Source organism: Micropterus dolomieu, linkage group LG22, assembly GCF_021292245.1.
Source record: "Micropterus dolomieu isolate WLL.071019.BEF.003 ecotype Adirondacks linkage group LG22, ASM2129224v1, whole genome shotgun sequence".
Taxonomy (NCBI): Eukaryota; Metazoa; Chordata; class Actinopteri; order Centrarchiformes; family Centrarchidae; genus Micropterus; species Micropterus dolomieu.
In genome coordinates, this window is record NC_060171.1 from 7,522,312 (window position 1) to 7,550,052 (window position 27,741).

Consider the following 27,741-nt stretch of genomic DNA (forward strand, 5'->3'; position numbering starts at 1 on the left):
CCTTTTCTAAAATAGTTAGTGTCTTAACAAAGTAAAAAGACATTTCATGGTATGAATTACAGCTCAATTGTCTACTTGTTATCTTGTGAGCCTTAAGAAACATTGTGTCATTAGTTTTAGTTGTTCAACCTCTTTATCAGCGTAGCCTCTAATTGCTTGACGGCTCGGTTGATTTTGAAACTAACCAGGAGCGATGTCATCCCTCCGCTCCCCCTACAATGGGGCTCATTGGATTAAGTTGGAGCAGGCTTTGTTAAAAGCTGGTGCAAATCTAATCAAGGAAGAGACCTCAATTATGCTAGCATGTACTTAAACGATCAGATCACTAAAAATGGAGCAGGGGTTGGCCAGTGTAGGAATGTAATCAGCAGCCATTAAGGCCAGTTAATTTTGGCTGATGGCAGCTTTAAAATGAGATGCAGGATTTTTACTGTAATGAGAATACTGTAATTATGAGGATGTTGTTGGTGTTTGGTAGTGACCTGCATCCAGGGTCAGCAAAACCGTTTTCACAAATGGGAAGCTACCACGAGTCTCTCAGAAACAGGTGTTAGCACTGCAGAAGAGGTAATGCTTTTTGTCCCAACCTTCCTTCTTTCCACCTACAAAGGCAACACTGCATTCAAACACAAGGTATTTTAAAGCTTTTCCAGCATGTTGAAGAATTTAAAAAGGTGAGGAAATATATTGTTTGGAAAGAACAATATGCTGGATCACCACGATCTAAGGACCAGTTGGCATCCCCTGTAGCCCAGAGCACAACAGCTGAGATTGACCATGATCTCTGACTTCCATAACCTATGACAGTTTAAACAGGAAGCAATTATCCTAAGTGTCAGCGACTCTGGTGGCATTCCTAAACAGGAGGCCAGAAGTCCAAGCAGATAACAGAAGAAATGAGAAATAAGACATGAGCACATACACGTTGAGAGACTGTAAGTGTAGCTGAATACACACTAACAATGTGTGCACACATACAGGCAGAAATTCTTAAATAGCAACTGAAACACGATCAGTTGTGGACATCCATAAATGTTTGAAATATTGTTGTTAAAATTATATTGTTGTTAAAATTGTTGCAAAATGTTGTTTAAACTAACAACTTTTGTAACAATTACTGATACATTAAAACACGTCTTGTTTCTGTATACTTATTTGCTAATGAAAGGATGGATTACAGCTTTTTAAATTATGGTCTAATATATTTCATTTTGTGCTTTACTCCTTTAAAGCACAGAACAAAAATAAAGCACAATTGTTTATAGTAATTCATCATAGTAAGGTACACAAAATAACTAAGTTTCCAGAAAAAATAAAGCATAACTCTATCACTAACATAGTACAGTGTCACTGTAAGAAAGAATTCAAGAAACACTGTCACTTCCCCTCCACATTTTCCCCGTTCCCTACCAATTTCAGTCTTGACAATTCCGTGTATTACAGTTCCCTCCACTGACAACTCATTTGCTTGGCCTGGTGTGTGGTTGTGTGTGTCATGTGCTTTTTCTGAAGCACCGGCACCAGCACTGAAGTCACCAGCCATTTCTTTTCATCGAAAGGTTAATACTTCAGCCAAAAATTGTTGAGTGGGAAGTTGGTTTTATGTCCTGTTAACAGAGCATGCGTATGAAGGGACTACTCTCTTGTCAGGCAGAGGAGGGAAACCAGTGAAGACATGCTGTCTTCACTGGTTGCCTTCTCATCATTTTGATAATTCAAGTAGATGTTTATATCTCCTTTCACACTCTCACCACATATGTATCTCTTTATGAATAATCCTGTATCCAGCTGTGCAACATATTTGAGGGCAACTGCAACCTTACAAAAAAAGACACGTAAGAAACACTTACTCAAAATGTGCTTGCTTGACATTCAACGACTGTCCATTTAAAATCATTAATGCCCCATGATATGTCAGCTGACAACTCTTAATGTTAGAATTACGGCTGACCCCCAATAGTCGAAGATTCGATGCTTCGATGGGCGGTGCCTTATTCAACTGTCAATCTCACAGTCGAAGTTTTGAAGCGATTTTGGCGATATGCTGGTGCTCAACGTCTGATTTTACATAGAACTACCAGTTTTCTCCCAATAAGCTAATATACAGCCTACTACAATATACATTTCAACATATAATGCTGTAAATAAACATGTAAAAGGAATAAAACTTTCAATAAATGTTTTTAAAGTGCGTAAATAAATCCTAAATTGTAACCTAACCCTGGGTCATCAGTGCACATGTGTAGGCTTAGCGTGTATGTGTGCAGTTAGGGTGTAGTGGCAGAAGAGGAACACTTGCTGAAGAGACTGAGCCCCGGCTTCACTGGTGTTGAGCCAAGTTGTCCGCACCTCGTGGGACTTTCGGATAATTTATCACCGTTGATGAACCACACAAAGAATATTTTATCGTTTTTAAATAGCCGGCTACTTGAATAGACCTGCAAGGAACCGTGACGTGCATACAGTAATCGGCAGCACGGCATGCATGCAAAACTGAAGGCAGGAGAGAGAGAGAGAGAGAGAGAGAAAAGGGTCTTCAAAAAGCCTCAGTTTAGCTGGAAATTTACAGTGTAAGTTGAATGAACGGAGACTGCAGTTCTGCAGCTTCTCAAGATTAAAGCGGAGCTACCGTGAGCTACCCCCCCACCCCAATCGCCGCACACAAAAACACACATGATTCAACTATCAGTCGACTATGGGCAGGTTCTGATGATTCTGATTTGACTAAATCCTTAATCGGGGACAGCCCTAGTTAGAATAAATTAAACTATAGCATTTACACCTCGAGAGTGTAATGTTTTTGGAAATTTCACTACTTTATCCAGGCACGTCGACTAATCACCAAGAGCAACATGTCATAGACAGGAACATTCCCCTTTCCTGTCTTCCCACCTGCTAACAAGTTATTGGCGCCATAATGCCCTAAAAGTAATATAATTTCTTTTTACTAAAGTGGTTGCCGTTTGGAAAACAATATCAACATGGAAAATCTTTACAAAAAGGAATAATGATATTTCCTCCTTCAGCTTCAGGAGCCCCTCATCAAGGCACCCACAGATGCTGCAGCGGAGAAGACCAGCAGGCACCAGTTAATAGCCAGTTGCACTGGCCACCTCCAAGTAGATGTGAATGTGTGCAGTGGCCTCCATATGACGCAGGGTGTTGCTGAAAAGAGCATGCATCCCTGTAGTAGTACCCTTTCCCTGGATAAATCAAAGGTTAAAATATAGATCCATCCTCAGGCTGCTCTCCTCCTTCACATCCCTCCTTTCTCACTCTGCCTCCTCATCTAGCCTGTGCATTACCTCATCAGAGGAGGATCTGCCTAAAGCCGCAGCGGTCACACAACAGACAAAAGCGCTCATCTCCAGGAAGCCGCTGCCGCTGCCTGTGGTTTTGGAGAGAGGAGAAGAGAGGGGAAAAAGTGACTCAGTCCCACGGCTCCTTTCTTCTCTCTGCCGACTTAGGGATAAACGGAGGGATAAAGCGCAGGGGGAGATAATATTTAGAGCAGGCCCCATTTCAAGGGCAATAGAAGAGAGAAAGTGGGGTATGAGCCTGGGTGGTTTGGGAAGTAGCCATGAGGGTCGGTCTATACTGTTACTGGCAGAGGGCCTCGCACCGTGGATTAACGTGTAAGTGGGGAGGGACCGCTCCTGGCCCGGCGCGGCCCGGCCTGGCCCTGCCTTGAAGCCCAGCCGCTGCAGCTCCACGAGCCTCTTCAAAGCAAACCAGATGGGTCTCAGACGGGATGTTGATGAGGCATGAGTGTGCAAAACACAAACATGCATGCAAGTACAAACACAAGTAAATTGACACAGACACAGCCTGGAAAACAACTAAATACATAACACACAAACATATGTACATGTGCTGGTGAGCTGGCACGCATGAACGAATGTGCTGACTTGAAGCATGGCCGTAGCAGATCGCTAAAGTTCAGTTCTCTTTTCCCATCACTAAATTGATTTCCTTCCAAGGCATTCTGTCAACTCAAGACCTAAGTAGACATTTCATATGTGTGGACAAATCAGATCAATTATCTAAATGTCCAAGCTCGAGAGGACATAATAGCTCACTGTTAACATAAGGTTAGGTACTGAGAAACTACACTAAATTTTGTTAGATGTTGCCCATTAGCAGCGCTGATTTGTCTTACACAGCAACGCAGTAATGTTCACATAAAAGCTGAAGTAAAAAGTAGAGAAGGACATTGTTTTTGGGTAAGCCAAACAGGTAACCTCAGTGAGTTCATTAGCTCATTAACTCATTATAAAACAGCAAACACAAATCAGCCCAACAGCTGCTTGCTATCTGGTCACTATCTGGTCTAACTCTTTGCAAATGACTGACATTACAGCAACCATGTGTAACAGAGCTCTATAAATAGGGCTGTCATGATGTATAAAGTGGTTGAAATATTTTCTCAAAATATTTCTCACTGCTACTTCCAGCTGTATTTGACAGGTTAAGCATATATGTCTCAGATTAAAATTTCTATATCTCTAAATGCCACGCTAGAGTGAAACATTGTGTAAATTTATGGCTAAATGAGCTTTGAACTTATTCTCCTAATCTTCACTAAACAGATTTTGGATACACAAATAAAAATCGGAATCTAGTTCACCATGCTCTGACAGTAACCACAGTGTACCCAAATATGAACTTGTTTGAAGACAAATTTTGTGAACTGTCCAGTGATGTCAAATCATCTAAAACATTAATCATGGGCACACCCCAGCTTTTCTGATCAAAGCCACTAGATACCGTATATACAGTATAGGTTAAGGAAATCCTGCAACGCACAGCACCCTTTCCCTTCCAAAGTCAAATAAAACAAAGATAACATAAATTGTTGCTGGCACGACATGATCGGTACCCTATAAATACTGTAATTTTGTTAGGAGGGTCCACTTGTCATCTTACCGCCACATAATTAGATTTGAAAAGCAACTGCATGTTAAAAGACACAATAATGTGATTTCAAGTTTCCAGATGAACTGATGAAATTAAGGAAGTTTGATGGAATTAAACGTGGGCCTAAGTGGTCTGGTTTTCCCCAATCATGACACAATTTGTTTCTTCAAATGCAGTGCAGTTAGGCAGAGGAAATAAGGCCTGGAATAATTACTCTGATGTTTGCAATATTTTATTGCTTTCATAAAATATCATCTTCCAAAGCATTACAAAATATCTGTCACAAGACAATATGCTACTGCTGGGTGGGGGGCTCCCTACATGGGCTGCAAAACTTATGTCAATTGACTGAAGTCGCGTTCAGGCGAGAGGAGTGACAGGCCATTTCCTTCCATTAATTTAAAACAAAGAGTTCAGCTGTTAAACTACCACAAGAATGACAGTTACCAACAAAAAATACTATAAACATTCTAAGCAGACACGTTTAAAATAAATCAATCACAAATGGCATACTTATTAGCAAATTTTAACAAAACTCCCATCACCGTCATGCACCATGGGAATTCTGAGGCACCGACGTAGACTACTAAGGTTATCCCCAGACTCACACCGGCGGTGGCTGTGCCACATTTTTGATCTGTCCTCAGCCCGGCGTCAACTCACACTGGAAGTGTTTCAGAAGTGTTTCAGCAGTGGAGCGTTTACCTTGCCCCACATTCTTGACTTTTTAGTTTATTTGTATTTTTTGTCACGTAAACTTGATATAAATTACTTGGTAGCAGGTGAGCCACCTAGATCAGTTGTTCTCAACGTTGAGAACAAACAAAGCTACAGTTTGTCTACTTGCTACTGGTTGCATTGGTCATTATGTTCTGAGCAGTTCAACAAAATGGATTCTTCCTCCTCAAATTGTTATATTTAAAGGAGTGAAATGTTTTTTAAAAAACTAAAAATGTTTTTAAGGTTTATTTCTGAAAAAATCAACTTCATTTTGTGCAACAGCAATATATTTCCTGTTTTCCTAAATTGTTAATCATCAGATTCATCTTGCGACCCCTTAATGGGCTCTCAATTCCCAAGGAGGGACAATCATACAGGTAGATGATTTACACACCATAAATTTCTCCATGATCAGCCAGCAGGACACAGATTATTACACACAACAAAACACTGAAGCCTGTCTGTCCACTCCGCAAGTTGCCAAAGAGAGTCAAACAAGTTGTTGACCTAGCAGTGACACAGCTCAAGAGCCACTAGAGAGGGCCTTAATAAGTATTCTTAAACAGAAGGATTAGCCAGATGGTCAGATCACTCTTTTCTCCAACCTCTCCCATCTGTGCATTTCATATGTCTCCTGCCTCTGTTGAAACCATCGAGATTGGCCACTGCGACCTCACCATCTTAATTTGGGTTAGTGTTACCTACAGCAGTATTTGACTCCAGATATAATCTTTATTGCTCACAGAGTGAAAGTCCATTAAAAGGCATACTGTAGGTCTCTACGCTGAAAGGTTCCTGGAGTGATGCCTGTGAGACTCTTTAAAAGACCCCTTTCTTCACCCAAGTGAAAGCAGCTATTGAGGGTGCACAAGGCAGAATACTAACCGGAGTGGAGGTCTGCATTTGCTGTGAAACAAATCAAAAGCGTTCTGTATGTGCCGATGGAAGGGAGAGAGGCAGTGGACATGCATAGAGTCAGCTAGTGTATTGCTTACATGGACTCACACACACACATGCACTAACATTAGACTTTGCGTGCTGCTCTGCTAACACAACCACTGGTGCTTAATGTGATGTGTTCAAACACCAGCAAGAGTTGCTCCGTTACACTTTAAGGAAACAATAATGTGTTCTCTATGAAAGCTTCTTATCTGCCACTTGGTGGAAGCAATCATCAAAAGTGCCAAACAGTGATGCAAAAGCATACACAAGCTGGCAATGTTACAGTACAAGGAAATAAATAGAATTTGTGTCAATCAGTTAGGGAAACTTACAGAAATTAGACTTCAACTCCACCACCCTCTTCTCACTTGTGGCTGACTTTAAAATACATGAACGTCACCTGAAAAAGAGGAAAACAAAAGGAAATGATTATTAGAATGTTTGTTTAACAATAACTTTCGAGTGGTATGTCTGCTTTCGTCACCACTAATTAAAGAAAGAAAAAATGGCTAAATAACATCAGAGGTAAGTGAGAACATTGTAATTGGTAATTTGGGTGAACCAACCATTTAAAGGAAGAGTGCGTTGCCATAGGAATAAGGATATATTTGAATGAATACTGACAAATTCTTTGCAAACAGCCAACAAACTGAGGCTTGACAAAGTATGAAAATTTTAATTGGAAAGTATTTTTGGAGCCCAGTGAAAGACCCACCTGAGGTCCCTCTGTAGTGGCTGTTCACTACAGAACAGAGGTCCTGTGTGAAGTCTACAGCAGAGCCAACAGAGAATCAGTGTATTTCTCACACAGCACTTTCACTACACACCGCAACGGCACACACTCAGCCCCGCAAAGTCTAACAAACAACAAACAGCATGATTCTTGCATGTAGCTTTGAAGTCGAAAAATTGGCCACAATCAGCCTTAATACAGTTAGTGCCTGATATTTTCTTTATGAAATTGATTCCAATAAGAGCAGGGGGGAAATCATTCTCATCAGATAGACAGCTAGTCATTCCTGGGCTGCGTGGCTTAAACAGACCACTCTGAGAGCTAACCTGGGGTCAGCCTTATTATAGCCTCACATGCACACAAGCACACAGTACAAACAGCCATTTGCTAAACCAGGGGTCATAGAAAACAAATAATAACATCAAAGAGGTCAAATGGCTGATGGAGCGCTTTGAAGGTACCATGTTCAGGATGGGACCGCCCCAAGTGGGCCCCAAATTGAGAGGATATGGGAGCTAGTCTCAATTGAGAGTGGGAGGACACTAATTAAAGAAAGAGCTGATCTGGACAGAGACTTAAAGAGAAAGGCTGTGTTCACACAGACGGACAACAAAAAACACCACAGCAGCATTTTTTTGACACTATGCATCATGACAGCGCCTTATCACAGCATCTAAGTTGTACAAAGAGCGCAATACAAACGTTCCTTTGATTCCACAATTTGAGGCTAATTGAGAACAATGAAGAAAAAAGCAAACACTGGGTATGTGTGATCTTTTATTCATGTCTTTAATCAACCAAATGATTCTCTCTTGGATGCATTTTTCTCTCAGGGCACAATTAAGGCGCAATTCTGACCAGAACTACTCAAAGGCTTATACACTAAGAAGTTCTTGTGATAATAATAATGATAGCAAATAGTCTGCTAAAAAATACACTTGTGTGAAACATCCCTGTAAACATTTCTCTAAGATGCAACTTCATCTTTCCCCCCCATTTTTTGTGGAAATATTAACCAACAAAAGCTGAAAAGCCAAGGACTCTAAAAGCCACCTTTTCAATCGAACAGGCACTGTTCACACTCTGCGTCTCTCGATGACCCGTCTGAACACGTTCCAGATGTCTGCAGAACCAGTTATTCTGTTTCCCCTCCTTTCTTTTTACCCCCCCCTCTCTTCCCTCCATTCCTCCGCTCCACACGCCCTGCCACTCATCTGCAGATGGCAGATCTGACACCTGGAGGATGCTGGGTAATCAGAGAGACAGCTGGCTGCCCAGTCGAGGATAGTTGCCGCAAAACGCGCATGCTCACACACACACACACACACAAACACACACACATGTGCACACACACACATTCAGTAACATTCAATTATGTACAGGCAAAAACTCACTTTCACACTAACATGCTTGAAAAGCCACGTACATATATGTGAATACAGTATACACTACTGCATATGGAAAGTGTACTTCTACTTTGGTAAAATGTAGAATCAAGGTGTGGTGCAAGGTAAACGAGCATAACACAATCTTAAATAATACCATGTTTTATCAGTTATCAGTTACAATATTGCAGTCATTGTGGCACTACATTTCAATACCTGCCCCTGTAGATTTCCAAGCTGTGCATATCAGCCCTCGGTGAGCAGCAATATCCGTTAAAATAAGGTCGGATAATAATTCAGTATGGTCATCATTTGGAAGTGGAATCATGTCGTCACAAAATGATAATTTTGCTATTGTTTTTTAAAATTCAGTTATTCAAATTAATAATTCCAAACTAATATAACAAAGTAACCTGTAAAAAATATTTTTTTTGCACATGTAAGTAGTTTTTTAAACATACATTTAAAATACAACTGTGAAACACAATTTATTGAACTGACTATCAGTGTGATGAGGGGGAGTGACATAGGAGTCCCAGGCTATAAAGCCATTCCAGCCTCCTTCTGACAACTGCAGGAAGTAACAGCTACCTTTTTGGCCCACTGTCCAACAGCTGTAAAATGGCACATGTTACCCCACCATTCAGCCAGCAGCGAAAAAAGCACCTGTCTGGAAAAGAAACTTGAAGCAGCAAAATGTAAGGTCAGAGACTTGCTTTTGGGAAAAGCAAAGCCGTAACATCATAGCATTACAGATAGTAACCAGAGAGGTAAGAGATTTGGTGCACAACAAGATAATACACTGTATTATATTAAGAGCTATGTCTGCACCTGCACAGTGAATACACACATTCACGCAACAAAATATGCACAGTCCCAAATGTTGTCTTGTTGCAGCTGTCAATGCCACTTGTGCAGACGCGGACACACTGGAGTAAGAACAATGGAACTCTATGAGACAGAAGCTCTCTCAATGAGCTTAGCACCACATGAGGCTCTGTGCTGCCACTTCCATGTCTGCACCATAGGAAATGGAGTATGGTTCCAACTAATCATATGGGCAATTAAACCAGAATGAGGTTCAATTGACCCATAAATGATGAGCTTATAGCACACGTTGACTCTCAGAGGACCAGTGGCCATGTTGAGCAGGCCTCAATCTGTTTCTGTTGTTATTTCTCTGTGTTTTCTCTCGAGGGCTGCGAGTGAGCAACTTATGATCCTATCATCACTGAGCTATTATTTTACTGCATTTCACACTCGTGACTGATAGACTGCCAAACTTGAGACTTCTAAGGGTCTCACACTAGTTGTTTTTGCTCAAAGCTCACACTTTGATCAGAGTAGCCAGATATCAGTACATATTTCAACAAAATATGTTTATAGAGTACTAATTTTGTTTTTTGTTTCTGTCTTAATTATATTACACTGGCAATGTTTTTTTTTTCAAAACCAGGCTTGAAATAGGGCTGTGCGATATGACGATATCGAGACACGTTTTATTAAAGTCAAATCATAAAGTAACATTTGTATTTCAAACAAATGGCAAACTTATTAGCACATTTTAACAAAAGTCCCTTCACCCTCATGCATCATGGGAATTCTGAGGGACGGATATAGGCTGCGTGTGCGCAGCGGTTTATTTACGGCATCAACGTCCACTGGAAGCCTCTCAGAAGCATTTCAGCAGCGAAGCGTGTAGACTGCCCCACTTTAATGACTTGTTTTTAATTGTCCTTTTTGTGCTTCTACAACATTCTTCAAAGCTCTCTGTGGATCGCTCTAGTTTCTAGTCTTGACGTGTGCATTTAGCAACTACCACAGGGAGCATTTCAGAATAAAAGCGTTTTACCTGCCGGACTTTGCCGACATGTTTAGGTTTTGTTAATTTGGTTATTAGTGCTTGCTTTTTGTGCTTCTACTATGATTAAGTTGGGTACGTAGGAAAAATGTTTCTTTTTTGTCTGATTTAACTGTGTTTATTGTTGATATACGATCGGAAGTCTGTAACGGGTATTTTAATTTGAAAATTGACCGTTTCTCTGCCGTTTCTGTGTTTGACTTCCTACCCGGTTCATCTGAGCGGTGCTGCTTGATGCTGGGGTGCCTCCTGGACGCACTCAGTCTGTGGACGCACTGCACCGCTTCTGGTGTAAGCACAAACATTTAGTAGAAAGGCTGCTCCGGCAGCAGCGAAGCAGACAGACTCTGTGGGGTCATGTAAACTTGGTTAATATGACTTTGTAGCAGGTGGGCCCACGATGAAGCTCCGCTCCCCCACTGTGCTGACAGTCTAGTGCCGCCCCCGGTCAGTCAGGTAACGTCCACGGACATGCTGCTGTTGTAATGTTACCTGTTGTAGCAGGAGAGCTGTGAGCAGCAGCAAGTAGCGTCAGTTGTCAATTGGAAATTATCTATATCGGGATATGAATTTTTTGCCATATCGCACAGCCCAAGCTTGAAACAAACTACTTCATATGATGTGTTGTCCAAACACATTTAAAGGCAAAAGTGTAGTTTAGTGTGAATAGTTTATCCGAATGGCCACATTAGGTGGGGTGAAAAGCATGACATCATAGAGACGGTTAAGACACAATAATGGTTAAAATCGGTAAGATGGTGAACTCTTTCAGACAATCTTTGCCCAAAGGTATTCATGGTGTTGCACACACTATAAATGAGAAGGGATGGAAGTAGTGGGTGGGTGAAGTGGGTGTGCTTGTCAGATAGTTGTTTTCAGAAAGTTTTTTAAAAATTCAGACACAGCCCCCACAATTCCAGAGTCAGAAAGGTGTGGGAAGTGGGGGTTTTGGACACTGTTGACGATCCAACAAGCATACTCAGGTTGAGTCATAATGACCCCTTCATATAGACAGAGCTCAGACAGTTGTTGATTGTTTGGGTGTACAAAGTGCACGACTTTGATCCCATGTGTGGCTGGGTTTAGGCTGCTAAAAGAGTTGCTTAGGGTGGGAGCAAGATAATGTTTCAATATAAATGTTTTGTGGTTAGATCATGTATAAAAAAGACACAGTTGTAGATATGCATGTGTGTGGGCAAACCGCTACTCACAACACCTTTGATAAGTGGAACAAGGGAAGGGGATGTTTGCATGAGTGAAAAGCCTTTGTGTTCTCTTCACAAAAGACATAGCACATTACAGGGGCTTAAGTGACATCATGTATTATCTTCCAAGTTGCTGTTAACATGAAATATTGCTAAAGTAAAGGGCGGGTGGGAGGGAGGGAGGTAGAGGGTTGGGGCAAGCGGCAGCACATACATCTCAACCTCACCCCTTCGCTCACTAACCTTAGGAGATTACATTATGGTGCTTGCCATTGTTCCACTTCTTCAAGACAAAGCCTGTTCCACTGTGCAAACAGCGCGCCTTGGAAAGATTGTAAAAACAAGAGGTGAATGTCAAAGGCAGAAGTGAATAGGATCTCTCCCTTCTTTTATCAAGCTGGTAAGGTATGAACAAACACATCGCTGCGTGACAGAGAAGAAAAGAATGCCTTGTGAGTGAAGGAGCTGGAAAATGTTGGAGCATCTTCGCATGAAAAGGCCAATACCGTGAGAAGTCTCCTGCCTGACTCCTGGGCCTATAGAAAATTTGAATGAAACACCCAAAACACACAGAAGGCATTACGCTAAAGACAAAACACAAGGCCTGAAATGATGACCTATGGCTGCAAAAAAAAAAAAAGGTCCAGGATATAGAACATTAAGTTTGCAAAACTTTCCAGTTCAAAAAAAATAGTACAAAATAACATATCCATCAAGAAAGTATATTTTCTTCATTTGCTGTAAAGTGATATCAGATGTATGAAGACCAGCCAACCACTGCTAAGCTTCCACTGTCCCAGCCTGAAGTCAACCTTGTCATGACCTAAACAAGGCTTTAACTGTCAGGGGCAATAATGAGGGCGACCTCGACTCCCTCTAATTTACAAGGCCAGCGCCAGCCTGTAATTAATTGCTGCGTGCATAAATGTAAATGAGTCCGCCGGGGAAGCAGAGGAAGAAAAAAAACGGCTGTCAGGCCAATATTCCAGCAGGGAGCAATCTGCGAGAGAGGGAAATGATTTAGAAGACAGCGCACAAATCTGCTGCTCCGTAAAACACAGAGATGCTGAATGTGAGGGGAGGCTTGTTCAGATGGAGGAGGTGGTCGTCAGGAACAGTTAAAAGAATGAATAGAAAAACTGTGGTGGCAATAAATATCAAATTTTTTATTTAAATTTTCTCCTCCCACATATGTCTGCAGTTTGTATTCATAAGAGAAATCAAACATACAGTTTATCTCATCTGCCAGACCCAAACTCCCACAACCCACACTGTTCTTACTTGTTGCATTGTGGTGACATGTTTTTCTAAAGAATTAATGTATATGTTTCATTTTATAGAGACCTTTAGCACGATGCAAACATTTATTGAGGATCAAGATTTTTTCCTTTCCACAGGTTTTAGTGCATTTTTGTTGCTTTGTCCACGGCTGAAACAGACTTATTGCCAGCAAGAGGTCAGTGAGATTCAGTCTTTGAGAGTGATTACATGGCTAACAGTTATTGATCTGATACTGAGCTACATTTTTCAGTCCTTGGTATTTTATGATGCTACTTTCATTTTGTGTCCCATCTTGGAGTTGTTTATCATGAAAGGTGATTCTTTTTAAGCCTAAATAATCCAAGGATAGTTCATGGAGTACAGTCTTACATTTTAAGCAACAATGACACATTTGCAGCTGAAAATATACCAGTGAAAACCTGTAAGCCACATAAAATAATTCTACAGGTGGAACTGGACACTTAAAGGATAATTTCAGTATTTTTAAACCTGGGCTCTATTCTTACATATTTTGGTGTCGAAATGACTAGTAGGTTGAAAACGTTTCGGAATCCATGTAGATAGTGGCTGCAACTGGCGAACCACCTGCAGTGGCTGCAGCGTATTCCTTCGGGGCAATTGCACCCTCCAAAAAGTGTTTATTTTTGCCCCTGACAGGTTCGGACTGTTATACAAGGTGTCTAACAACATCATGGAAAGGATCCCTGCGAGTGACTCTCAGCGACAACTTAACAGGAAACAAAGGTTCTCGCTCTGAAATGTCGCGAGAAAGTTGTTGCAGGAAGACGACGTGAGTTGGAGTTGGAGAGAAAACTTTGTTGTGTAGGAGTAATGTTAGAAAATAAGGTCTTACAAGCAGTTCCTCTATATGCACAACAAAGTAGTATCCACCGGTGTGTCCTGCAACAATTTGCCTCTCACAAGATTTCAGGGGGACAATTGTCCTTGAGCGAGACTTCTGTTTCTTCTTAAAAACAAAGGTTGTCACTGGAAGTCATTTGTAGGGATCCCTTCCATGATGTTGTCAAACACCTGGTACAACAGTCTGAGCCTGTCAGTGGCAAGAAGAAGGAATACGTTGCAGCCACTGAAGCTGGTTTGCAGCTGCCCGCTGAACGGATTCCAAAATGTACCTACTAGTCATATTGACACCAAAATATGTGAAAATAGGGCCCAGATTTAAAAATACCAAAATTATCCTTTAAGCAGATATTAATTAGATGAATGAAGCTAAATTAATTGGGTGGGCACTGACTCAAAACCAAGCATGTTTCTTAAGACATAATTCTTTTTAAATGCAAGTGTTTGGGTTATGTCAGATTGGTTGTATGTTTTGTTCTCTTCAAGCTGATATACACCATGACTCCATCCATCATCATGATTATTAACTTGTACACTCCAACAAAAGTCATGCAGTTGCACAATGACAAAGAGCACATGAAATCAAAGAGAAGCAGGCATAAAAATATGTAATCGTTTGTGGCAGCTACAATAGCACCTCTCAATTCACAAATCTCCGGCACAAAAGGCAGCTGCTTAACTCCCTTTGTGTGCACCATGAACAAACAGGCACAGAAACCATTGTCCATTGAAACCTGCACAAATGTGAGGAAAACACACGTGAAATCCACAATGTATGGGTCAAAGTGACACTTAAAGACACATACACACAAACACACACACACACTCACATACACACGGCAGGCCGTGCAGCAGCCACAATAGCATCTTTATGACATAAGCTCCTTTTCACTACAGTGCTTTACAAACGCAAATGAGATTTTTCCTATAGCAGGCCTCCAGCAATAACAATTGACATCACAGGCCAGCCTACGTATGTTTCCCATATTAAACAGGGAGACACACTGTAAGCTCCTTGAGAATGAGACTAAACAGCTTGCTGAGGCAGCGATTTTCCCTCCAGCAACTGCAGGCCTTCCAGCAGGGAACCATCGACTTGAGGGTCTGTGGCAAAGGGCCATTTTATTTGGTTACACACTGGCTGTGAGCCAAGACAAATTAACTACCTCTAACAATACAGTGGTTGAATTGACCTGATTGGTTGTTTCCAATGTAGTCTCTTCTCATATTGAACGGTTGAACAAAGTTTGCTCCCAAAACATGCGTTTAACATTAGACGCATGAAAAAGCCCAACAGGTGGGCCTCATGAACAGCCTGCAGTTCTCTTCAGATGGCTCACACAAGAGCACACATACACACACACACACACACACACACACAGTGCTGCTACCCTTACCATTAAGTGTATGTTGCATATTCTTGTGTATGAAACCTTCTGGCACAAATGTCAGCAGGCCACGATGCTGCCGTCCGTCCCATCATCCAAAGTGTGTTGGATTACGTGGCGGAAACCTGAGGTCTGAGCCCAGTCAGCTCGATACCCGAGCCAGCACCACTCCTCTGCACAGCCCGTCATCACTGAACACCACACTCCACACTACTGCTAATCCAACAGCATGTTCAGAACATAGCATACCATATACAAATAGACATGAGCCAGGAGCGTGTCAGGAGCATGTCATTTATGAATACATTCCCAGGCGCTATATAGCCCTGGGAACTTCATGACACAAGGAATGAACCTGATGTGTGTAGCTCACAAAGATGGGCTGCTTTCAGAACTGTCCGTCAAGCGGTACATTTCTATTCTGAGCCGCACAGTAGATACCCAACCTCCCTCATTCTCTCTCTTTCTCTTTTTTCCCTACTGTTGTCCCTACCTCTCCGCTGCGAGCCCAAACACTCACCACCATCTCATGATGACAACGGCTCGATTAAAGACTTCTTTACGGCCTGGAAACCATGGCAACGCCCTGCGTAGACAAGCTGGCCGACGACCAATTGGATTTGGGTTTCAATGGGTGGGACCACATTATCTTGGCCCTTACTACTTTACCACAGGGTCATTTCGGAGGCCTCGCACCCCGAACCGTGCTGCCACGCCCCATTACTCCAAACCACTACGAGTGGTAAAGTGAGGGTTAGCCAGCCTGCTTTTCCAGGATGTTGGTGCATCTACAGATGGGAGGTGCAGATTCAAACTATAAAAGCAATGTAAACATGAGTTCAGAGTACAATAAAAACAGGCTTGTTTGCAGTGGTTTTAACTCGAAAGCTATTATTAATCTGTTTCACTTTGTTTGGCCAGGTGAGAACAACGAACTTTGTCTACATCAAATGACTAAAGATTCCTCACAGAGGAAGAGGAAAATTCCAGTGCACTTTGGTAAGAAAATTGGGCAATTTGTTTTGTGATCTGTCCCACACAAGAGGCCCAACTTTATGGAAGTGTAACACTAAATTGTTGGAGTAGCCCTTTAAATATTTGGCAAGTTTTTATGCTTGTATTCTTACATTCAAACAAAAGATGATACCTGTCTCATATCTAGTTATTTATTAAATTAATTGATTCAAAGATAATTCAAAGCAAAGTAAATTCCCGTTTTGCAATTTGGAGCTAAGGAAGCACGTGTGACTGTACATCCTGCTCTGTTTTTGTGTCATGAAATGTATTGTATGCCTTGGAATGCACATGTGTGTTTGTGTATAGTATGCATATGTGTGCCCACAGTCTGAGCGAAAGCCACATGAAGTGTAATGCGCAGCTCTGATTTGTGGGTCCGGCAGGATTTGACACTTTCAAAACAGTCTAAGAGAGGCTGATTGGGGCAGCACAGGAGGCCCTTTCCTCACAACAAACATTTCAACACATTTCTTTTTTTTTCTTTTCTATCCTAGTACAGCATTATACTACAGTGTCTCTGGAAACAACTTGCATTAAAAATATTTGTCCACAGCAGATAAAGTCAGAAATAGCAATAAAATTCACAAGCATAGTACCTGAGAGCAACATTAACAACAGACTTTCATGAAAGGTACTGCAAATTATTTCTTTTGTTTGTTTTAACCTGCAAGGAGTGACAGAGGGGTGGGGTTTATGTGTCATCTTATTCAGAAAGGGTGACTGTCAATCACACAAAAGATGAGTAAATGTATCTTCAAACACTTTCATTCAATTGTAAAAACTTTCAGACACTTGTATTGTCCTACATATCAAACCCCACCCATCTGGTTGTTAAGCAGGATAAACTAAACAGAGAGATGTTTGCTAATGACACCCACTTTCCCATATTGACTCCTTGCACTATGTTAAGCACACTGCAGGATGTTATTGAAGTTAGGAGACATCTTAGAGCAGTTACATAGAACATTTATATTTAGAACATAGAACATTTAATGTCTCAAATATTTCCTGATGATTTTTTCTGTAAAGTAACAAAACTTATTTGCAAAGTTACAAACAATACCCCCCGCGGCCCTGTACGCAGGATAAGCGGTTGATGATGTATGGATGGACAAACAATACCCTCCAGTTCATCACCATTTGAAGACAGAGTGAAAGAAAAATGTAATGTAATGTAAAAAGAGGTCGAGAGAGATGTAAAGTCGATGTAAATGAGGAAGAAAGACGGAAACTCTAAAAGCCCCAGGACATGCAGACATGCTCGCATGTGATTTCCCTTTTCTGTAAAATCATCAGGAGCAGCGTAATTGCCAAAGCATCTGCTGCTGCAATCCAAGGCCACGACGACTGACTGACAGATAAAGAGCCACTTGAGCACCAGTGTCAGTCACCTGGTTACCCTATAGTCTTGTAAGAAAAATCAAAAGTCTGCAATCAGATTGACTGCAACAAAGAGACCAAAACACTTACTTTAATCTTGTTATTTATGCCCCACGAATTAGCAGAGAATCAACTGTGGTGGACATTTTTCCAGGACTCTGTCTTTATTTTTGGCTACTGTTCCTGGCGAAGCTCAGATGTCCGTCAAGTGCACCAATCTGAATTATGTCTTTTTACAATGAGTCAACCTCCTTAAAGTGAAACAATAAAGTTAAAATGATGGGATTTCCATGACCAAGCAGCGATGAATAATAACTTGTGAGGCTAATCTATTTTGCAAGCAACATCAGAGAGTCTAAAGAGTTTTAGGGCTGTTTTTTGTTGTTTTTTCTTTCAAATGTTATCTGCAAATGTTTCTTTGGGGGAAATTAATATGACATAGGTATTCAGTATTCAGATCAAGAGTAAAATCTATTGTCTTTTTTTTTTCTTTTTTTTTTTTTTAAACAATACCTTCATCTAACTGTTTGGAAGTTAAACACTACAACTGTTTGGAGGATTTCAGAAAGTGGGCCCTTGTTTGTCCTTAGTTTAGTCTATGCACATTCTGATCTGTATGTAACTGGGTTCAGTTTCACAAATCATATTAACTCTTTTTCCACTACAAGCCAATAGAAAGAAAGACTTTTTTTAGGGAACAGTCTCTGTGGTTTTTAGGGACAGTCCTATCGGTAAAGTCAGATCAATGTCAAATACTAGCTCTGATGAAGCACTTAATGTGACCACATACGTGATCAAGTATTAGTCATTTTGCTGCTAATCATTTAGTTTTTCTTTACAAGTGATATAAAATAAATGTTGCTTCCTCTCAGGATGCATGAAATAACCTTGACCTGGCTTCCCAAAAGCAAGTACCTTGTATGTACATACAGTACATAATGAGTCAGATTTGTTAGGCACATTCCAGGAATTATTTCATGTTACTTCAGTTGAGTTCCTATTTCCAAAAATGACTTTCAAGAACACAGAGAAACGGCGGTGTGTGAAGTGTTGCTGGAGAGTGTGATGTTGAGTTTTTCCACTTGAGAAAAAGTGAAAAGGCAGAAAGAATGATGATGCAGTGTGCCATGCCAAGTTGTTCATAAAACAGGAAACAGACAGGAAAACAGAAAAACAAACGACTCGGTAGACAAACATCACAATATAAGAAAATATTAAAGTGGGTTCAGTTTAATGTGGATTTAAGCCACCTCTTGTTATTTTTCTCTCTAGGCAGGACGCCAGGTTTGTGACTGTGTTAACACTGCAGAAGTAATTTGTCAAAGGCTCTTGTGTAAACCATACGTTTATAAATCTTAATCAATTCTTTGCAGGTACATAATAGCTATTCTTAATGTTGCAGTCATTAGACAATAGCGATGCCTAAGGAAAAAGGATTCAGAGAGATAAAAAGAGCCGAGGAAGAGGATGAACTTTGTGAACCTGTGCTGCTCTATGCATCAGCACGCCCAAAAATATGAGCTGCTGTGAACATAAATTGGGCACGCCACGATGTTGAATAAAGATGTTGCCTAAATACTGTCTGCAAAGATGTGAAATGAAGAGGACGGAGGAGTGAGTAGGTGTGTGTGTCTGTGTGGAGGACATGCTTTAGTCATTAGGAGCTGGTGTGTCAGGTAAGCTCTTATTCTGAGCTTTGTAATTGGATGGTGGGGAGCAGGTGCTGGAGAATCAGCAGCAGAAAAGGAAAGGTTACTCCAACCACTGAAAGAGAGGAGAGAGGAGAATAAACGCGGCCCCTCGTTATTCTCTGCTCAGGGGAAAAATGAGGAAGCTGTTTCCAAGGTTATGTGGTGGTGGAGAACAGAGGATGTATCCACAGAGAAGTACGCCCACCCAGCGGGGCACACACAGTATCAAGAACATACATACATGCCGGCAGAAAAGCCACACAGATGACAAAGACACGCCATCTATATAATGTGTGTGTATATAATAATATCAAGGATATGGCATGCATAGATGCACACATGTAGGCTTATGCACACTCACACCCACACACCTAAAATACACTTACAAATGAAAACACTAGATACAAAGTGAAAGTACACGAGCTCACTTAGTCAAACACAGAGGAACATTTGACAGATCTGTTTACGTCGACAATCACAAAAACACAAGAGATTTTTTTAAAAATCCTTAAACACACACACACATCAATACAAGCACACACACATAGGCTACTGTATGTATACACACACCTAAGCTTGCATTGTGGTTGAGAAACTTATGGGCATCTGCCAGCGTGCTTCAAGTGCTCATTCTCTGGGGCCTCAACCTTTCTTTTTCAGCAGCAACACTGCAATTTGGGTGTGTCGTTGGGCCAGAGATAAGTATAGGCTGGCTAATATGCACTTAGGACCCAGGGAGAAATACTTAGGGCTAAATGTTTAATTTGTGTTTGTACAACACATGTCCAATTTGGGGGCTGGTGTCTTTTTCAAAGAGCCCGACAACAAATAATTAGGACTCTCCGGATCGGCCACAGGCTTAAAATGGTAGAGCGACTGTCTTCCGGTGAAGGTGAAAGACATCTTCCAAAAAAAAACATGTGGAAACACTTGAATCTGCAGATTGGCATTTGGCTCAATATACAGGGTAAATAAAATAATATTGCTAAAGGGGTTAAAGGTGATGACACATCCTGAAACTTCTTGTTGTGAATCTCCGATAAATGGCAAACTTCTCAGTCACAATCTCAAAATTCAGAGCAGTCCTCTACATCCTCCGTTCAATCTATCCCTTCATCTCACTCTCTGTTTCTCTGAGCCATCAAATCTCTTAATCTTTAGTCTTTCCTGCTCCTTGTACCCTATCTCTGCCACTTAAGTTCATCTGTGCCACACCAGAGGAAAAGGCCCCTCAGAGACCAAATAAATATATGTGGCATATTAGAATAATGTGTGAGCGATGGATAGATTTGTAAGTATGAGAACTGGACCCTGAGGTTGGCCTTGCATTATCATTAACACCAGCGTGCATATTTTCAGGACTTAACATTGGAGGCAAAAAGAAATGGAAATGGATATTTTCAGAGTGGAATTTTGTTTAAAATAAATATTTTGTAGTGATTTTTAACAACAGCTAAACTTATGTTGATGCTGGTAAAGAACATGAGAAACATGAGAGAGCGAGAGAGATGTAATCAGAAAATGTAATTGTCTAGGCTATGTCAAATCAGTAAATAAGAAAATTACATAAAATCATTATCCATGAGGCTACAGGCCCATATATTAAAATGCATTTAATTTTAAATTGAGCAAATGAATCTGAAGGATTAAATAAAATGCACAAATGTAACCTGAGAAATGAAAATGTTTACCAAGAGAAGTGACTTCATCTTGTAAATTATTTACATTTATTTAATATCATAGGTGGAGATTCATTCAAATTTGCCACTGAAAAGAGGGGCTTTTTACAAGCCCTTTTTACAAAGGGCTCATAATAGTAATTTTATGTTGCTGACAGATTCCTAATGGACCACACAGTGGCGGCCGCTGTAGTCAGGCTTGTCCGCCTGTTGTCAGCGCGGATCCCCACAGAGAAGAAAAAAGAAAAAAGCTGCAGGTCTCGCTTAGACAGCGGAGAGCGCATAACCATGCAGCCGGGACAATGTGCTGAATTGGCAGCCTATATATAAGTCTGCCATTTGAACACTCTAATGCCACTTTACCTTATGAGGGAACTTCAACCCGCAGCACCTGCTCAAAACAAAATGCCATAGGAGATCAACTTCAGCGACGCCCCTGCTCGGATTGTTTTTCAGACAGACACTCTCACTTACAAGAGAGGGGGTAGTGGTCTATAAATTGTTCCGCCGGAGTCCAAACAATTAAACAACTTGTTGGAAATTGTGATTTACTGCGCAGGCCGGTGTGGGCAGGTCCAAACTGGCAACTGGAGGATCTGTCAAGCCGGACAATTATAAATCTGAATAGAAGAGTGATTTCATGTACAAACAAAAATGTGTATGTGTAAAACAATTAAAGATTGTGGTGGGAAATTACGCTTTCTCGATGAACTCTAAATATGACAAGTGATTAAGATATAGGCTAATAGCTCTGAGTTGTTTAAAATGCTTCACAAATCAGATTATCAATTGCCCGGACTTTGCATTTCCTCTTTAGCGGTTTTTCAAACTCATTTTTGTAAAGCATGTGTGATCTCTCTAGCTCTCTCTCTCTCTCTGTGTTTCTCTTAAAGCCCCTTATCTGCATGCGAGCAGCGGCTTATCTGAGAGGTGTAGTGTGGCTCTAAATATGGGGAACACCCTGAAGTGACTCTATCAGTGTTTTCCAGGCCGTTGTCCTGCGTCTTGTCCTCCTCTACCCCCTGTCACATCCTCACCGTGAACTCAGGGCTTGAACATTCACGCAGGAGACAGACCCGGCTGATTGTCCGAGCTGCAGACTCCTCACTCCGATATAGAAACGGTCCCCATGCATGGCTCATGTTCACGCACCCTAACCCACAATTGACTTCATAGAAAACCTACGCTGTCGCTCTATGGAAGTGCACAACTGGCAAGTGAAATTGATATATTTTAACAGCCAGAAAGTTAAGACGCACGGCCCAAACTTTTAACGATGTAACATAAAAAAAAGACATTGATCGCACTGAAAATCATGTAGAAATGAAACAAAAAAGAAACTTACAGACTAATTTCTCAACTCTGTCGCCGCGCGGGGACACAGTCCAGTTTTCCCCCGGTATTGTTTCCCAATGGATCCGTGTTAGGACTCCGTGTCTATTTTAATTTATGACTCACGCATTCTTCTAGGGTCAGTCCCTGTGACCTCCGGGGGGAAAGTTAACTTCGGCCCTAAAGGCGCCCGTCTATAGCCCGCTTTTCTCTCCTATACAGTCTATTTCTCTCAACTGTATTCCAGTACATGTGGGGGAAGCACAGGATACCACAGATTTCGCTGCGGGCTGAAATGTGCGTCTGTGGAGGCGCAGCGGAGACGGGGACGAGCACGAGGACCACAGCCTGTCCGGCACAGCGCGAGGCGTTCACGATTATGGACAGAAGGGTACCGCTGTGTGGCCGAACAAGAAACTACTAGAAGCATCATCCCACAGACTCCAGTGGGTCTGAATGGGATGACTTTCTGAGCCCTATAGGTTTATTTGAACTGAATTCTATAAAGGTGCTTTAAATTTTAAGTTCAGTGGCTCTTTTTTAATTTGCTAGCGGTTTGATGCAAGACGTTTGTTGCTTTAAATTGTTTCTAAATGTCCCTGGAGTCTATAGAACCATTCTGGTTACACAGAACCGCTGAACCATTTCTGTTAACAGTGCATGACAGGGATGTAGTGGGAGATGGACACACTTAAACTGAAGTTATAGACTATATTTTTCTTGCACAATATAGTTGCATCTTTTATGGCTGAAATCAACCTTGAATATTTCATCGTGTGTATTGAAGTCCAATTTCTGCAATAAGTATGGTTTGTAGAATCACATATTTTATTTTATCTTACAGCACCCCCTCATCAGCTCTAAGATGAATGGATGAAAGTGATGCACAATCACAGCTATTTAAAAAGTTTTTTTTATAGGCTAAATATGTCGCTCAGTTTGAGGCTCATCTAACAACCACACGGGTTTGGCTTCTTATAAGCTTAATACTGGTTGATACAAGGGGAAATATAATATTATATATAATATTTCTAATTTGCATGCATGTCATAGAGTACAACTAATACGTAAATAAAAATAATTGCCAATAAACTCGTGATAGTGGTTACTATAGTCTAATTTGTTATTGTTTTATCATAAACATAAGTAGGCCTAGGCTACTTACTAATGAGTTTTTGAGCATTGGTCTTATTTTAAGTCAGTTCAAAACTAGCCTACAGAATGTTTTAGTTAATAGCGAACTTTTTTTTAAATGTTCGCAGGCCACGTAGGGTCGACTGATCACGGTTCAACTGCAGGTTTAAAGACCCTGATGTAACCTGAATCCGCTGCTGTCGTCGCTGTTTGTTGTGAAGCAGAGATAACCGGAGTGCGCACCGACTTTTAAAAACAACCAGTCCAGAGGACACGCCGAGTGACGGTCCCGGTGCTGTCTACACTGATGCAACAGGGCTTCTCTTACCTGGATTCACTTCTTCGTCATTCGCTGCGTGTTTCTGGCAAACTTGAAGATTGTTGTGGGCGATGGTCTTGGGTTTCAGCGTTGAGACCAAACAAGAGGAGTCAGTTCAAACAGCCTTCAAATCCCGTGCGTAAAGTCATCATCGCTGGAGCGTGTCGGGGACTTTGGTAACTCCTCTGTTTGCGCGCCGACGATCAGAAAGTAAAATAAAACACTTTAGCGTCGTTGTCAGGGGTGATACTGCGCCAGAGGAGATGTCATTCGGCGGATTTGTTTCAAAGTATTTTAAGTTATTTCCCGTCCGGCACTATGTGGAGGTTAAGTGAGAGTGCAGGGCAGTGTCGGGTAAAGAGGCAGAGGCAGGATAACCCCTCCTCTCTTTTCCTCTCTCTCCCCCTCTCTCTCTCACACAAACGTTGTTTATCTGTCTCCATGTGTCTCTGTCTCACTTTCTTTATGTGAATTGTTAAGATAAAAAAACAGTTTACATTTCCCTTTTCTTCCCTGTCCCTCATTTTAACTTTTCCCGCTCATCTCTGTCCCCTTTTCTCTGTGTGTATGCAGTATATGCGCGCGCGTGTGCACGCGCGTACTGGTCACCTGCTCTAGTGACCACTTTGAATACAAACTGAGTGAATTATTGCTTTTATTGCTCTTATTTAACTGCGGCCACCTTTTTCTTACAAACATTTTCTATGTCTCAGAAATCACAACAAATTGAAACCCCACAAAGACGTCGGCATGTTTGTCTGTGTTTGTGAACAGTTCAAGCTAATAAATGTAAATTTAAAAAATCTCTAATGTTTTGTAAACAAGGCCTACATGTAATTAGGAAATGTCTCACCAGTGGTCGTTTAACATTGAAAAAAAGAACACATGTTTACAGTCTAATTTGGGGATACAATTTAAGATCAAGTCTGTGATTAATTGATCTTTTTTTTTCGAAAATGAACCGAAATTGTAAAGTCTTGAAAGTTTTTTTTTTTTTTTTTCATTTTCCTCAAGCAAAAAGCTTATTGAAAATATTACAGGAAAGTGTCTGTCTGATTAATTAAACAGAAAGCGTTAAGCTTGTTAAAAGGGACTTCCAAACCAAAAGCGTCTCATTTAATGTCTCTGTGATTGCGGGTTGCAGAAATTGAATTTTAGTGTCCTGTGAGCGCCTCTGGGCTGTTTCTTTATTATGCTTACTCTTACGCCACCTTTTGGCGGTTTTAATGCATTGACGATTCATTTTACACAGTAGGCCTACATGTCCATGACTCCACAATGTGAAGGCTTTTGGAAACAGATACCTAAAGGCAATGAGAAGAGACTATAGAAAAATAAAATCGGCAGAATCAATCATCATCTAATTAAATTATGCCCCAAACTGAAATGAAATTGCCCGACTATTGAATCATCCTCCACTGAAATATAATCTAAAAAATGCAGAATTTGAAGGCTATTTATTATTTTCAGTTAGGTATTTTTTAACACCCGACTCTCAATTGACAAGTCATAGCATTTCTTAGCAGGAATTTGGATTAGTCTAAAACCAGGCTGAATCTATATCCCCACTCTGTCGCAGTGTGGACATCAGTTGACTGGGAGGCTGCTGGGGTCCAACTGGACTCTAAATGGACTTACAATTAGGCCTACGCTACAGTCTCTGTAACTGCATTTTAAAGCGCAATACATTATCTTAATCTATAACGTAATTACATTAATTTTGGAAACCTTATAGTAATTTGCAGAGTGTATGCATACCCATGTTTAAAGGGCATACTTTTATACTTTTCACCCATATGTTAGTAGCCTACTTGTGGTTTGTTTGTTTGTTTGTTTGTTTCAGTATTCTATTGTGGTTCGTCCGTCCGTGTACTGTTTCTCCCTTGGATAAATAAATGATCTATCTATCTATCTATCTCAGCCCCCTTTTAAATGTATCTTGACACTGACAAGAAAAGTCAAACATTAGCCCAATAAAGCATTTTATAGGCCAATTAACAACCGACTTGCTGAATGACACAATTATATCTACTTGTAAAGATACAACAATACATGTAAATAAAAATATCCACTAGTTTGTGGTTTGCTTATGATAGTTCTGAGGACTTCAGATTTTGTCAGGCCTATTTTCGGATCTAGCCAAAATTGTAACCAGTATTTATCCATCAGTTCATTACACCTATCCTCACGTTCAAAATGCTATTTACAGGTGCATCTCAGAAAATTAGATTCATTACACATAAAGATAATTAGGGGAGACTGGGTATGGTTGTAACATGAGGAGAGTTGTAACAACACCAATTCCACCAATTAGAGATAAGAGTAATCATTTCTGTATTTACCTACTTACTCCCTGATCAGGCATGGTGGTTATCAAGTCTGGAAACAGGCACATTCAGAATATATAGAGACAAAAATGATTTTGAGGTAAGAAAGTAAGTTTTTTGACCAAGACTATATTTTGTTTATTATCTATACTATTGTAGATAAAACTGTATGACTTACATTAGATTGAAATGTAGTTTCTTAGGCAACATGTGATGCATTCTTTACTTTCTAATTTCAAACCACTATGCTAATACAACTAGCTAAACATTGGCAGACAGGGGTGGGGTGGGTTGTAATTTTTACTGCAGTCTGGGCCCACCAAGCCTGCACTCCAGGGTTACCAGCATTCATTTGTCAGCACTGTGACCAGTACTTCCCATTCACATGTTGTTCACATGTTGGTGTATGTATTGGCACTTGATCTTTTCCATTCTCCGTCTCCGCCGGTTGAGGGCAGAGAAGTGTACGGGCAGCTTGTGAGAAATTCCAGTGCGCAAGAAAATGTCTCAATATGCCAAAGAGTAAAATATAGAAGTGCTGGTACTGCGTACCGGTGGGTACCGGCCAACGTCAAGCTCTGACTGTGACTCTGATTGGGAATATACACACACTGACACACACAGACACACTAAAAAAACAAAAAAAACAAACACACAAAAAAAATTTACATACACATACTGTCCATGCGCGAGAGTTATCAGACATAGTCTTTTACAGTGAGAGAGAAACATTGTTCTTTTACTTCACTATACCTCTTTTTGAAGAATATTATATAATGTGGCATCCATTTTTGCTTCTTTTGTCATCATTTTGACATCAACTCACGAGGTCTGTGATATACCTGTAGAGGACTGAATTGGTGCCATTTGTAGTAAAAAAAAGAATGTGAGTACTTTGTATAAAAGTTTGAGAACTCTAGCTACAAAATTCAGTGAGTTACAGTTGCTGAAGCAAAAAGCAACATCTATACCCGTTCTCCCCTATTTCAGGCAATTTTTTGTTTTAATGGTGATGATTGCATCTTAGAGCTCATGAAAACCAAAAACACATAACAAATTAGAACAAATAATGTATAACACAGAAATGTCAATGTTTGGAAACCGGTTAATTTATGTAGGCTGCTTAGTACTTGGTCATGGATCTTCTTTGGATTGCATTTCTCGAAACATGTCGAACAAACAGCACAACACAGTGGATTGCCTGCAAAAGCCTGTTACTTGTTGAAAATCCTTATTTTATCTCTCAAAAGCAAATCTTTATGTCATTATCCTTGTGTTTATAGTCAAAATGTTTAGTCATGTTATCAATATAACAGTGTACTCTGTAAGTGTTTTCTGATGTAAACTATGGCTAATGTTTTGATGACAATAATTGAAAATGCACAAGCCTGCATATTTTCAATATGTCATGTCAATTTCAAAACAGTGTCAAAACAGTATAAAGTTAAACATTGCAAGAGATTTGGACAGGATTCATAGTTACGTTTTTACTGTTCGTAGTATAGCCTAATTTGTTGACAGACCATGTCATTGTGATACAGAAAAGGAAAAGAAAGGACTGTTTTACAG

The 27,741-nt window shown here is 40.7% G+C and overlaps 1 protein-coding gene across 4 annotated transcripts in view; it reads right to left on the minus strand.

Moving 5' to 3' along the window:
* Positions 1-24,138, minus strand: part of LOC123961866 (transcription factor SOX-6-like) — a 110,203-nt gene extending 86,065 nt beyond the window's left edge. For 2 of the 4 annotated variants that reach the window (XM_046037635.1, XM_046037632.1), the window contains exons 1-2: positions 23,855-24,138; positions 6,912-6,979 (exon numbers count right to left, since the gene is read on the minus strand). The gene's annotated coding sequence lies outside the window, so the exon portion shown is untranslated. Of the gene's footprint in view, positions 1-6,911; positions 6,980-8,913; positions 8,933-10,766; positions 10,917-23,854 lie in introns of those variants that run through there. The other 2 variants (XM_046037633.1, XM_046037634.1) reach the window with 2 other exon arrangements.
* Positions 24,139-27,741: the final 3,603 nt, after the last annotated feature.